Source organism: Callithrix jacchus, chromosome 14 (genome assembly GCF_049354715.1).
Source record: "Callithrix jacchus isolate 240 chromosome 14, calJac240_pri, whole genome shotgun sequence".
Taxonomy (NCBI): Eukaryota; Metazoa; Chordata; class Mammalia; order Primates; family Cebidae; genus Callithrix; species Callithrix jacchus.
In genome coordinates, this window is record NC_133515.1 from 72,977,660 (window position 1) to 72,992,785 (window position 15,126).

General features: G+C 42.3%; 2 long non-coding RNA genes across 3 annotated transcripts in view; one reads left to right on the forward strand and one right to left on the reverse strand.

Annotated features, from left to right (window-relative positions):
- Positions 1–15,126, forward strand: part of LOC118147347 (uncharacterized) — a 383,457-nt gene that overhangs the window by 7,745 nt on the left and 360,586 nt on the right. The window lies entirely within an intron of this gene.
- Positions 1,674–14,517, reverse strand: LOC118147348 (uncharacterized). The gene is made up of 3 exons (XR_004733650.3): positions 13,350–14,517; positions 5,678–5,790; positions 1,674–2,053 (listed from the first exon to the last, which is right to left on the reverse strand). It is a non-coding gene; the product is annotated as an uncharacterized LOC118147348 (long non-coding RNA).

Consider the following 15,126-nt stretch of genomic DNA (forward strand, 5'->3'; position numbering starts at 1 on the left):
TTAGTAGAGATGGAGTTTTGCCCTGTTGGCTAGTCTGGTCTTGAACTCCTTGACCTTAGGTGATCTGCCTGCCTCGGCCTCCCAAAGTGCTGGGATTACAGGCGTGAGCCACCATGCCTGGCCGAACTACAGTTTACTGAATGCCTATTCTGTGCCTGTTGCTATGTGGGGGACATACTTTGTGCCTCACTTTGCTTGTGTTGAGGCAGGAGAGGAATGGTTGTGGGAGGATGTGGGTGCAGTTGGATGTCCAGCCTGCCTTGCCCAGACCTCTCCATAACTCATGTTGGTCCCAGTGATCAGGCTTTCTTCAGTCTCAGGGCACAAGATCCTCAAGCACGGTTACCTCATTCTATAAAATAGACAAGAAGTAGCTGCCCAGGTGGAGTTCCCTCGCTTAGGCCTTTGTCAGTCTTGCCCTAGCCTTGGCTTCTGCAGTGTCCTGGCTTCTCATGGCTTGTCACCCTGTTGCAGGGCATGCACGATGAGGAGTGTAGGTGGGGATGCACCCATCTCAGGAGGTAAGGGCTGGAGTCCCCTGCCCACCTTAAAAGGGCCCCAAGTAGGGGCTAAAGGCCCTGGTTAAGTCAGAGGACTTTTATTTTTCTTAAAAGGGAAATTACTAAGATACCCAAATAAAAATGAGATTTATGCTAGAGCAGAAGCTCTTGGTCTGACCTTCAGTCCTAACATGGACAGGCACTCACTTCTTGGCCCAGGACTTCATTTCCCCACTATATAAAAGCTAGGATACCAAAGATCCTTTTTTTTTTCTTCTCTTGAAGTTCTGTGGTTCTATTTTTCCCTGCTTTTGCATGGCCAGGCAAACTAGGATGCAGCTTTGATCTACCTCGCACCAGCCACCTACCACCCACTCACATGGATTCTGGGCTTTCATTTTTGCTGGAGTAATATTTTTCTAACGTTTATTTTTAAAAGTTCTGCATCTGTGGTGACCATCTCCCATTTGGAAAATTAACTGCTTACAGATGTTGCGTGTGGTACAGCATTCTCCCAGGCACTGAAACCACTGGGGTTTGGCTATCATTTCAAAAGTAAGAGGAGGGAAGGAAAGATGTATGTCTCTGATGTAGGTGGCAAAACTTGACTGTCGGTAAAATGCTCAAACGTGATTTACTTTTAGAAATTGAAGAGTGGAGAATTTCTTAAGGTTTGAGAGCCCAAGTGTTAAAAGGCTCACATGGAAATGGTCATTTGTGGGATGTTGATGGTCATTTGTGGAATGTTTGCAGAGGGAAGGCACTAGCTGCCTGCCTGCAGCTGAGTGAACTCCTACACTGTGCATAGAGTACAGAACTTAGCCCTCACCACCCCCATCCCCATGGTCAGCTGGGGCCAGTCAAGGTAGCGATTTCTCTTGCAGTCCAGGGTCTAGGTAAAGTCCACCCCCGCCTTGAGCAGAAACAGCAGATTCTTCTGACTCTAGGGTGCTGGGCAGACTCACTGGCTCTCTACCCTGTGTCATCCACCCAACCTTGACTTGGATGTTTGGTTTCTGCCTGCCCTAAGCGCTTGCACACATCCTCCTCAAGACCTCCATCTCCAGGCATCACCTTTGCTCCTCTCCTCCCCACACAGCAGAAGATCGTTCCAGGACTAAAAAGACATTTTATGAGATCCCAAGGAACTCACACACAAAGCTCATTTTTTGCTTTCTTATTCATTGGGCAGCCCCGGCTTCTGCCGCCTCAACAGTTCTCAAATACAGGCTCAACTCGGGAGAAGGAGCCATAGCTAGCTCTTTGTGTGGATGTTGATGGTGTGTATATGTGTGGTGTGTGTGTATCTGCAGAGTTCCATTTGTCTACATGGAGTGTGCACATGTGCTGGTATTTGTGGCTGGGAGGAATTGACAGGACAAGAGCTCCTTTCCCCAGATGGGGCTGGTTCACCCTGGGTCAGGCATTTTTCTTGCGTGGATCTGGGACAGCTTCCTTTTTGCTACTTTTCCATTTCTCTCTCTCAGTTGATTTTGCTTGTCTTCATTTCTTTCCACCAGAAGATTTCTATAGCCTTTGCCCTGTGAGAATGACTAATGAGAAATAAAAATTTATTTGAGCAGCAGAGGAACTCAGAGACTGTCTCTCAAGTCTACTGCATCTGACTGTTTTAAATGTGAGAAGACTGAGGCCCATTCTGTGCAGTGCATTTGAACAGAAATTTCATGCTTGTTCCACATCAGTAGGTTTAAATGTTGTGTTCATGTTTTGCATTTCTGGTAAGATTTTCTTTTTGAAAGAGACACTCAAAAAGTGGGTGTATAGGCACTTTTTCACTATAGGCAGATGGATGAGGATTTAGAATGTGGAGGTTTAGAAGAGAAAACTCAAGATAGACACAGTTTGTTTTTAAGGGAGAAAAATGAAAAGGCAAAATATTAATGTCACTTATTCAAGACTGTGGAATAAATATGGGAGAAATAAATTGAGTGTGTGATAAATTTATGAATAGTGACAGTGTTTCCTCTTGGAATGTGATAACCATTTAAAAAAACTCCATGCAATAATAGAAATTCAGTAGGTGATATGTTTTGGCTGTGTCCCCACCCAAATCTCAACTTGAATTTTATCTCCCAAAATTCCTATGTGTTGTGGGAGGGACCCAGGGGAAGGTAATTGAATCATGGCGGCCAGTCTTTCCTGTGCTATTCTTGATATAGTGAGTAAGTCTCATGAGATCTGATGGGTTTATCAAGGGTTTCTGCTTTTGCATCTTCATTTTTCTCTTGTCACCACTATATAAGAAGTGCCTTTTGCCTCTCGCCATTATCCAGAGGCCTCCCCAGCCACGTGGAACTGTAAGTCCAATTAAACCTCTTTTTGTTCCCAGTTTTGCATATGTCTTTATCAGCATTTATCTATTATCTATGTCTTTATTAGTGAAAAAAAACTAACAGAACAGGAAACATTGATACGTTGTAATCTTAAATCTCCTTTTACATATATAACAAACAGAAACAACCCTTTTTCAAAGAAGTAACATGGAAATTTACCAACCATGTTGATCATTTAAAAGAGGCATGTCTAGACTAAGTGGGAGGAAAGAGGGAGGGAGGAGATAGATGAAGGGTAAAGGCCACTGATGGGAAATAATAGCATGTGGATTAGGGTTCCCGTTGAGTAATTGGATGAATATGGGGAAAATTTGTTTGCATGTTAACATATCAGGGACTATGTCTTTATCTAATATTCTTGCATCTCAAAATAAGTATCAAACAAAAGATCCATTTTTAGGCTCTAAATCTGGGACAAAGAGAAGGAAATGGACAATTGCTTTCCAGGTGATCACACAGAGAATCTTTTCTTATTATGCAAGACTTATTTCTTATTGTGAAGACTTTAAAGGGCTCCTTTGGATGAAAACCGTTGTAATCTTGATTGGGGAGACTGGTTAGACCTAGCCTAGATTTTAATGCGCTCTATGCCTCTCAAAGATAATAGGACCCCCGGTTTACAGAAATGCATAGCTTCTCTTTCTTTTGGTCACCATCTGTTTTCTAGTTGATTTGTGCTTGATCCACATGATGCCAAACAACTAGTTTGAATGGTTTTTGTTGCACTAAATGGATGAGACTGACCTATTTGACATCCTGTGGCGACAAATCCCAGCACTGGGGCCCAGGGCTTGCTGAGAGAACAAGGCTCCCCTTTCTGGAAGGCAAGTTTGAGTGTTACTGTACATCTGAGATATTTTGATATTGTAGACCTGTAAGCATATGTTCTCAGTGGTTTCAGAGTAGGTCTGGAAAAAACAACAACCAGCCAAAGCAAACCTAAACTGGAGGCGCTAGAAACTGGGATTTAGTGACAGGTCCCAGAAGGCACATGGCTCTGAAGAAAGAGATGTGGTCGGTGCTGTGGGCTGTTAGGTGCTGCTGCTGTAGTCAATGCCAGCCCCTGGGTTGTGGCAGCTGCTGCCCGGGGAAGGGGCCATGAGAAAGACCAGGTGCCAGGCAAGGTGAGTGGTTGGCAGTCTCAGCCTGCTGGAGTGTGAATCTCTATAGGGGGCATCCAGACATTGGTGGACCACATCAGGAATATATTGCCAATTGACTTATACATGCAAATATGACTTTTTTTCTTTTTTTTGTATGACACATTTATAGGTCACTCCAGTAACGCCGAGTCAAGCTGCTGCTATTTGCTTGATGCTGGCTCTTGCAGTTGCTACAATTCTGAGACAAGTTGGCCCAATATATATACTAGTTACAAATGGTATTATTAGGCAAATTTAAGGCCTTTTATGATGCTCCCTGCTTTCCCCAGTAAATTGGTTGGGAAAATTACCTGTGATAAATATCATGTGCTAAACCTAAAGAAAGAAGTAGAAAATCTTATTAATGTAAAATAAGATTACTTCTGAATATGTAACTGAATGTTAAACAATGAAAGGAGGCCAGACACATGGCTTACGCCTGTAATCCCAACACTTTGGGAAACCCAAAATGGGAGGATTGCTTGAGTCCAGGAGTTTCAGACCAGCCTGGGCAACATAGTGAGACCTTCTCTCTGCAAAAAATAAGCAGAATTAGCCAGGCATGGTGGCATGTGCTTGTTCCAGCTACTTAGGAGGCTGATGTGGGAGGATTGCTTGAGCCTGGGAGGTCAAGGCTGCAGTGAGCTGAGAATGGTGCTGCTGTACTACAGCCTGGGTGACAGAATGAGACCCTGTCTCACAAAACAAACAAGAGCAGCTATGGAGTGTTAGGAGAGCCCAGGTGGTTTATGAATGTCATTGTTTATATGACTTACAACAATGCAGTGAGGTAGGTATTATTACTTCCATTTTACAGAGGAGAAAGTTAAGGTTCAGAAAGGAAATGGAACCTGACTTCAGGTCACACAGCTTGTGTCAAGGTTGGAATTCCAACCCAGGCAGTGGAGCAACAGGGGTCCAGTTCTTAAGCTCTCTGCTACACTGAATATAAATACTTAAAACAACAACACAACGTTGGATGAAGAGCCATCAAATCATTAGTCTGCCTGGTGTCAGTCCCCATGTGTTGCGTGGTCTGGCTCCATGTGGCCGAAATGCCAGAGCAGAACCTTATTAAGGTGCAGTGATAACATCTTAATTTATATGGAAGGGCGAATATGCTTCAGGTAAAGTAAATAGGACAGAGAGGCTCAGGCCGCAGATAGGGTAGATAGGGTTTCCAAGTGGATCCACAGAGCCTTCAACTCCCAGGAGGTGTGTCTTGAAAAATGCTGTGTTAGGGGATGGAGGGATGAAGCCTGGAAAGGGGCTCTCTGGGGTAAGATAAGAAAGTGCCTTTCTCATTAAGGAGGTGAGGCCAGGGGCTGGGGCAGGAGGGCTCTACAGGGCCCACCTGTGATGAGCATGCAGAAAATGCCACTCAGGTGTGGCATTTTTGTGATGGTGGGGAGTGACCTGCAACTCGAAACTTGCTTTCTAACACCGTTCAGGCTCCAGCAAATGCTTCTCCATTTGTTCCTGGTGGTATGTCCTGGAAATGAAAGGTACCTGTGTTCCCATGTGAAGTAGTTTTGTGGGCTGTGTTACTACAGATAGCAGAGGACACTGATCCAAGTTCAGGGAGGATTTCAGTGCCAGAGACACAGGTAGGGAAAAGGAAACTACCACCGAACTTTTGAAAACATTCATCTCAGGTAATATAAATGCTATAGATTCTTACCAAGTATTTTCCAGAAGTACTAAGTATCCCTTTTTCTGCTTTTCTCCAACTTCAAATTTCTGATGCTGGGGTTATTCAGGAATCTGTGTGGTATTTGCAACTGCATCCAATGGCTGTGGAATATTTGCAACACGAAACAATTGATGTTTGTATCTTAATTTGGATCTATGTACCTCTACATATAATGTGTGTGAGGCATATCATCCATCCTTTACTTCAGAAGGCAACCAACCAGTTAGACTTAGGATGCTAGAACTGCAATGCTTTATTGCAATTAAAAATTAAAGGATGCACCTGTAATCCCAGGACTTTGGGAGGCCAAGGCAGGCAGATTGCTTGAGATCAGGAGTTTGAGACCAGCTGGGCCAACATGGTAAAACCCTGTCTTTACTAAAAAAAAAAAAAAAAAAAAAAAAAAAAAAATTAGCCATGTATGGTGGCAGGTGCCTGTAGTCCCAGCTATTGGGGAGGCTAAAGCAAGAGAATTGCTTGAACCTGGGAGGTGGAAGGTGCAGTGAGCCAAGATCATGCCACTGCACTCCAGCCTGGGTAACAGAGCGAGACTCTATCTCAAATTAAAAGAAAAAAGGATGTTTTATCTTTATAAAAACATTAAACATGACCTAATTAAATTTTCAGAAAATTAAAATGTCATTACTTAAAATTTTATATTCATTAATTATAATTTGTATCTGCCTTTTAATTTTAATAGCTAATGTTAAATATTAAAATACTATTAAATTAAATATATATTGATATAGTTTGGCTGTGTCCTCACCCAAATCTCATCTTGAATTCCCAAGTGTTGTGGAAGGGACCCTGTGGGAGGTAATTGAATCATGGGGCAAGTCTTCCCCGTGCTGTTCTCATAATCGTGAATAAGGTTCACAAGATCTGATGGTTTTATAAAGAGGAGGTCCCCTGCACGAGCTCTTTCTGCCTGCTGCCATCCATAAGGTGTGACTTGCTCCTCCTTGCCTTCCACCGTGATTGTGAGGCCTCCCCAGCTACGTGGAACTGTTAGTCCATTAAACTTATTTTTCTTCCCAGTCTTGAGTATGTCTTTAACAGCAGCATGAAAATGGACTAATACACATATGTAAAAATATTAGATGAAATATATTTATATTGAACACATTTTGAATAGAATCACATTTTAATCCTCTTTATTATTGAGAATGAATATAAGTCAAGATTGTGTTAAAAAGATAAAATAGGGCGAAGTTCAGAAGCTGAAAAGCAATAAAATCAGTGAGATAATCTACTTAACACTAACACTGGAGAAATAATATAAATGAGTAGGCGTTTGTTGGACTAGCCCACAAACCTTACAAATTTTTGACTTAATGTAGATCTAATTAGTGATCAAAACAATGAGAATGTAAAAGGGAATTATTCATATCAATTTCACAATTCAGAAGCCACAGATGGATGCAACTTGTTCCTGCCTAGGAGACATAAAGGAAGCTACAATCAGGAAATTAGCCCAACAGGAGGAGAGATGAAACTGAAACCTTGGGGGCTTTACTGTACCTGTGGGAGACGAATTAGGAAAATAACTTTTTTTTTTTTTTTTTTTAAGATGAAGTCTCACTCAGTCACCAAGTCTGCAGTGGAGTGCTATGATCTAAACTCACTGCAACCTCCTCCTCCCAGGTTCAAGTGATTCTCCAGCTTCAGCCTCCTGAGTAGCTGGGATTATAAGGCATGTGCCACCACTCCCAGCTAATTTTTATAGTTTTAGTAGACAGGGTTTCACCATGTTGGCTAGGCTTCTCTCAAACTCCTAGCCTCAAGATCCTCCTGCCTCAGCCTCCCAAAGTGTTGGGATAATAGGCATGAGCCACCGCACCCAGCCAAAGTGGCCTTCTTATAGCAGGAGACTGTGTCTTCAAAACACAGCCCATCCAAGTGAATGGTTACAATTCTTGGATGAACATGGCAGAACATCTAATACTCCATTTTACACCTACATTCTTCCAACTGGGGAAAGACGTTGTAGAAACTGGCTTTTATATGCTAAGTTCAAATACAAAATATTCTGTGAATTCTATGCCAATCATCACCAATCTTGAAGATTAGCTTTGGTTAAATAATGTATTACGGCCAGAAAAGGAAAGCCCTGTGCACACACAGAAAGCACACAGTCAACTGTTTGAGAAAACAAGATTAATAAGCAGCAGACAATGAGTATTCAGCAAAGACAAGTAAACACCAATAAAGAACATCTGCCATAATATTCCTAAAAGAGACATTTAGCCAAACAAAATGATGCTTTTTATAGCCTTAATAATACGCTCTTTATGGGAAACAATGAAAAGTGTTTTGGGTTTTGTATGAATGATTAAAAAATTTGCTGCTAGGGCGATCAAACATGAAAGAGATTAAAAACACACACAAATGATCTCTACTGAGGAGTGAGATTTAAAAAGGATTATTAAATTAAGGGATAATAAAATGATACAAATATATAACATTTAAAAAAGTAAATATTTAGTTCAACTAGATTGTAGCAGTCAAAAGTCAAGTTGAATGACTCACTATTTTTTTGTTTTTATTTTTGGAGACAGTCTTGCCCTGTCACTCAGGTTGGAGTAGTGCAATCTTGGCTCACTGCAGCCTCCACCTCCTGGGTTTAAGCAATTCTCCTGCCTCAGCCTCCTGAGTAGCTGGAATTACAGGCTTGAGCCACCATGCCCAGCTAATCTTTTTGTATTTTTAGTAGAGATGGGATTTCATCATGTTGTCCAGGCTGGTCTTGAACTCCTGGCCTCAAGTGATCCTCCTGCCTCAGGCTCCCAAAGTGCTGGGATTACAGGCATGAGTCACTGTGCCCAGCCCGAATGACTCACATTTATGCTACTCATTGTTAAACTATCAGAAGGGAAAAACAAGGAACTTCAAATTAATAAGTATTTTATTGGTTTTACCCTTCTGAAAAATATAGCTTTCGTCTTAAGACACAGCTTTAAATTTTAGCCATTGATCTAAAATATTATTGAGGGTAAGCCTAAGATAATGATGTTAACATGGTTGTTAAAGAAAAAGGAATGCAATCCAGAATCCTGGCTGAAAATATAGAAGCATTGTTTGAACTGTAGTTTGAATTTTAGCAAGGAAATGCAGGCTTTACCTGTGCTGATAGCAATGGTATTCCTTGGAACAATTCAAAGATCATTTACATGGTTTTCTATATCTCTCTAAAGGTGGAACATATTGATGAAACACAAACCAAATCTGACCTTACAACATGCTTGGATACACAATGGGAATTCTAATGAAATGCTATCAAAGTAATTAGATTTAATTAGGCAAGATGTGAAATACATTAATAGAGCTAAGCAAAACCACAGAAAATCCTCAAAGAGCAAATCTCAGTCTTTGCAAAAAGTGAAATTAATTTTCAATCTCGCCATTCAGTTATTCGTTATGAACTACTGCTTGCTGTAAGCAATGTTAGCTGAGAAATAAAACCATGGTCTCTTTAAATTTTATTTCACTTTTAAATGGATTCTACAAATATATCTAAAGATTTAGAGAAAATTGTTATTCTAAATAACAAAGATGCATGATAAATATGTAACAAAAGTAAAATTCCCGTAAGATCTAAGGAAATTCCAACAAGAAAACAAAAGCATTTGCATGACAATCAAGGAGAAGGTTCACATATATACAGTCTGGAAACTGATGTCTGCAGACTGTTTTGCAGCCATTCTAGATTAAGATATTGTATTGATTGAAGAGAAGTCTAAACAAACTACTATATTGGTATTTTTTCTTTGTAAATTGGATTTTCAATTGTGTAGGGTGAGGATGTGGTACCCCGACCCCACTGTTGTTCAAGGGCCAACCGGAATTATAGTATACCTTTACTGAATTACCCACATAAATATCAGCTCATCACAGTATGCAACCAGACACGTGCAGTCAGCTGTCTTTGATATTTTGTCAACTTTTAGCCTGTAAAAACTTAGTTTTGCACACATTTTTCTGTTTTGATGTTATAAAAGTTGTATTTGTCAGGAAGGAGGAAATAACATGCTGCATTTAACAATTTTTAGCTTAATCTATAACTTTTAAATATTTAGATATATGATATTTTGGGCTTAAATACTGAGTTGACATCCAGGTGAATGTGCATTTAGCTTTGAGGAAAAGGTTTGAGAGTCCACACTGGGAGGGAAGATGAGGAAACAAATTTGAGATTGAACTGAAAATTCTTCCACATAAGGAGGTCTTGCAAACCCAAAGCCCTTTCTGTTAAGATGGCAGTTTTCCACCTTGGTTAGCCATTAGAATCATCTGGGAGAATTTAAACATGCTGATGCCCAGGCTCCCCACTATGTACAGCTTTGGATTTAGTGGTCTAGGTTGAGGCCTGAGCATCAGTGCTTTAGAAACTTTGCAGGACTGGGCCGAGTGCAGTGGTGTTTATAACTAATTGATCACAACCAGTTATAGACTTCTTGTTTCTTCTCTGCCCCCATTGCTTCACTTGATTAGCCTTAAACACCACCACAAATCTTCCCAGGTGATTCTAATGTGCAGCCAGCACTGGGACTAGCTATCAGTAACTTGGATAGCAAACAGCATCCTGACAGGGTTGAAAGAACTTTGAAGCCAGGTGGTGCCATGGCTAGAGTGTGGTTACATTATGTCAGGCCTAGGTCAGACTAAGGTTTGCAGGATTGAAAGAGGCTGTCATTACAGAGAAAGAGCATGTAGGCCTTGTCATCCATTAAATTGACACTTAATGCACTTCAGTGTTTCCTGAACTGAGGATACAGAAAGGAATAAAATATTAATTCCAAAAATGGGGAACAGATGTGTAAACAAAATCAACAAAGTATTACAAATATTATGGTAAAAATGTATATGGGGCACAGTAGAGGCACAATTCCATATAGGAAGGAAGGGTAGGTGAAGGCAGTCTAAGTTGAGTCTTGAAAGACATGAGGTTATCAGGGAGCTTTTGGGGTTGAAGATCAGGAGTTTATGGGGAGACTTCTTGAATTGAGCAGGATAGGAAAGTCAGGTGTATTCGAGAGCAGGAGGAGACCCATGGGAACAGACACAGTAAGAGTGAGGTAGGAACGTGGGAAAGTGTATTAGCCTGTTCTCAATTTGCTAATGAAGACACACCTGAGACTGGGTAATTTATAAAGGAACTTGAATAGACTCACAGTTTCACATGGTGGGGGAGGCCTCACAATCATGGTGGAAAGTGAAAGAAGAGCAAGGCATGTCTTACATGACAGCAGGCAAGAAGAGCATGTGTAGCGGAACTACCTTTTGTAAAACCATCAGATCTTGTGAGACATATTTACAGATCTTCTGAGACGTATTTACTAACATGAGAATAGCATGGGAAAGACCCGCCCCCGTGACTCAGTTACCTCCTACTGGGTCCCTCCCATGACACGTGGGAATTACGGGAGCTACAATTCAAGATGAAATTTGGGTGGGGACACAACCAAACCATATCAGAAGGCATTGCTAGGATGAGTGGCCAACTTCTCTTTGGTCTGGAGCCAATTTTATATAGGCCTTGAGTGCGCTTTTTGAGCAACATTTCAGAGCATCTTCAAACTGGGTTTCCAGCAGCACTTTTCAGGAGGTTTGATGGCATGGGAAGGGAATCGATTTCCAGATCCTTAACTTCCATAGGTATTTTTCTGAAAATTTCCCTGCCCCAAAGCAGGTGCTGGAGCCATTCTCTCAGCAGCTTTAAGCTGTTTGTCCTCCTGTAATTATCCTCTATGCTTTGCACAGGTCAGCAGTGTCCCTTTGTGATCTGCTACCCTGCAGTGCTACCTCAGAGGCACCAAATGAAAAGATGAGAAATACCGGTTTCAGGGACCTCGTTTGCTGTTAGTCGAAGAACCCAACCTGCCTCCTGGTTTTGCATCTTACACGTTTCCCGTCGTTGATTCCTAATCCTACTTAGAGTTAACATTTATCCCTCCACTTGCCCCTCCCACTCTGGCAACTAAGCAAAATGTGAAAGGCATAACGACATAGCTTCATTAACCCTCCCTGTTTGTTGTCCTACCTGTTACATCTACATCATTGAAAACGCCAGCAGATGATATAGTTTTTGCTTTCAACATTCACACTTACTATAAAGAACTTAAGAATAAAAAAGTGCCTTCCATGATACATTACTTTGTTTAACACCACGGTAACCCTGTACTTTTGTTAGATGACTGCAGACACTATGATTCCCATGGTAAGCACAGGAACATGACGCTCAGCCCGGAGAAATTAAGAGATTTGACCTAGTCTCCTGCTTGTGAGTGCTGGAACTGGGTTTTATACCCCGATATTTAAAGTCAGATTTCCAAATCCAGTATTCTTTTCTACATGCTAAATGACTTCTCTCATAGCATGGATGTGAGCTTGTTTTAGGAGGCAACACAGAAAGGAACATGTTATTCTACTGAGTCTTGAAGGAAAAGAATTGGAGCATCCCCAAGTGTACTTGTAGGAAGTAAGGAGGGAGAACCACAAGGGTGGGAGAATCTGTGTGATGCTGGAATCTGTGGGAATAACAAAAGGGCTGCCCAGGGAGGAGGCCTGGCTGGGGTCATGGGACTCTGAGGCCCAAATAGGAAAACACCTGCCTGTCCCCAGCCCCAGATCTGCTATCAGGCACTGCCCCTACTTTATGCCTCTTGGTGGTAGTGGGGGCCAACAGGTGAGGGTCCCAGGGAAGCTTCTTTGACTCTCAACAGTGACTCTCCATCGGGGGTCCTCAGTATGCAAAATGGTCTGACTTTATTTTTCTGGGCCATTCTAGAAGAAAACCCTGACTTGGCAATGGGAAGGGGAGGGGAGTTTCTGTAGTGGGGAGGGCCTTGCCCAGCAGGAGTCTGAGCTGCAGGCTGAGCTGAGGGGGTACAGACAGCTGATGGGATGATGACTGCAACAGAATGAATGTCCACTGCAGCTGAATGAAAGTTCCACATGTTTTGGGACATTTGCTATTTCCAACATGTTGGCTCTGAAAATTTGGGTGAGAAGCTTAAAAGCTGCAGATATAGCAAATGGCCCAAGTGTGAATCCCTGATCCGTCACTTATTGTCTTGGGGTCTTAGGCAAGTGAATTGACCTCTAGGCCCCATTGCCTCATCTGTAAAATTGGGATGATGGGATCACCTGGTGGGCTTCCTATGGCACTTGGTACAGGCACCTTCATCTTCGATTTTTCTAGACTGGCCACTGCTGGAGGGCCAGGACTGCATTGCCAGTGACTAGCATAGTCCCAGGCTTACTGCAAGTGCTGCTTGACAAATGGCTGCTGACTACAAATGACTACAAGGAATCAGTAGGTGTTCGTGGATTCTTGAGTCAGACACATCTGAGTTCAAATCCTAGCTTCACTATTTGTGAATTGTGAGAGTCAGTTTCCTCCCACCTCCCTTGCCTTGTCTATAAAGTGAAGACAGCTGGAGAGCATGCCTTATAGGTTGTTATGAAAATGAAAAAGAGGGAATACAAGGATAGTAAACCATCAAGAAATCCCAGCGGCCATTACTGCACACAGGTGTGAGGGAAGCAGGAAATGAGGTGTCAGGCAGCCTGCACCCAAGTTCCTGGTCTCATAAATCACCAGCCCTCTGACCTTGGACAAGTCACCACTACTTTATCTTTCTGAGCCTTGTTTTCTTACCTGTCACAGAGATGTTGATGCTCTGTTGCCTCAGGACCGTTGTATAGTTCAGATGAGATGATACATAGGAAAGTTTGGCATCCATGAAGCATTAACCAAGTGTAAAGAATTATTATTCTCTGACCCCAATGGCTTCAACCTCCTCAGTCCTCTGAGGGATGTCAGAGTCCTCAGGAAGGGGCCCCAAGAGTGCTGTCAAATTGCTTTCCTTGCCTGAAAATTTCTTTTCACGAGAGTCTGCTGCCCTCTGGTGGGTGTTATTGCCATATTGCAAAAAACTTCTTGGAGAAGATTAAGCATCTTGGCTTTGTGGGTTGGAGGCTATAGCATATCTGGGAGCATGAGCTATGAATAGGGACGTTGGCCTATCTCCTAGCCCTCCATGGTAGTAGTACTTGGAGTGAGGTCTCTAATCAGCAGCATCAGCATCACCTGGGTGTTTGATAGACCCAAACACCCTACAGCTGACCGATGAAGCAGAAACTGGAGGGGTGGGGCCCAGCAGTCTGTGCTTTAACGTGATCTCCAGGCTTTCGCTTGCTGAGCTTTGAGAACCACTGTTCTAGGGACTCCAGGACCTCAGACTTAGAAGGGAGGGGCTGGAGAAGAGGTGGGAAGGGCAGTGGCTTTGATTGTGTGTGGCCACATAGCTCTCTGGGGCGGGGGTGAAAAATATTAAAACTGCAGATTTAAAAGAATAGGAGAATTGGCTGGGTACAGTGGCTCACGCCTATACTCCCAGCAATTTGGGAGGCCAAGGTGGGAGGGTCACTTGAAGCCAGGCATTCAAGACCAGCCTGAACAACATAGCAAGACCCTGTTTCTACACAGAAATTTAAGAAAAATTAGCTAGACATGGTGGTGGGTACCTGTAATTCCAGCAACTTGGAAGCTGAGGTGGGAGGATCACTAGAGCCCAGGAGTTTGAGGATGCAGTCAGCCATGATTGTGCCACTGAACTCCAGCCTGGGTGAAGAGCGAGACCCTATCTCAAGAAAGAAAAAAGGCAGAATAAATACCAAATATCCTTCACTAGATTTGCCAGTTGTCACCAGTTTGCCACATTTCATCAATCTCCGCTTTTCTACATTTCTTTTATGCTGATCCATTTGAAAGAAAACGGTAGAAATCACAGCACTTCACTCTCACATATTTAAAAGGCATTTTGTAAAAGAAACTTCTGTGTATCCACGCTATTATCACAACTAAGAAAATTAATAATTTTAATTTATATTCTATATTCAAATTTCCCCAATTTGCTCTAAGATATTTTTTATTTGCATGTGTTTTAAATCTGAGATCTAATCCAAATTTATGCATCATATTCTTTTTAGTACCTTTTAATCAAAAACAGCCCACTGTTTTTGACTTTTTTTTTCTTTCTTTTTTTTTTTGTTGAGACAGGATCTCACTCTGTTACCCAGGCTGGAGTGCAGTAGTGCCATTTTGGCTCACTGCAACCTCTGCCTCCCAGGTTCAAGTGATTCTCCTGCTTCAACCCACCTAGTAGCTGGGATTACAGACGCCTGCCACCACATCTGGCTAATTTTTGTATTTTTAGTAGAGAAGGGATTTCACCACATTGGCCAGACTGGCCTCGAACTCCTGACCTCAGGTGATCCACCCACCTCGGCCTCTTAAAGTGCTGGGATTATAGGCATGAGCCACCATGCCTGGCTGACTTTTCTTTTCTTTTTTTTTAAAAATGAAACTTTCTTGAAGAATTCAGGCCTGTCGTGTTATAGAGAGTCTTGGCTGACTGCAACCTTCACCTCCC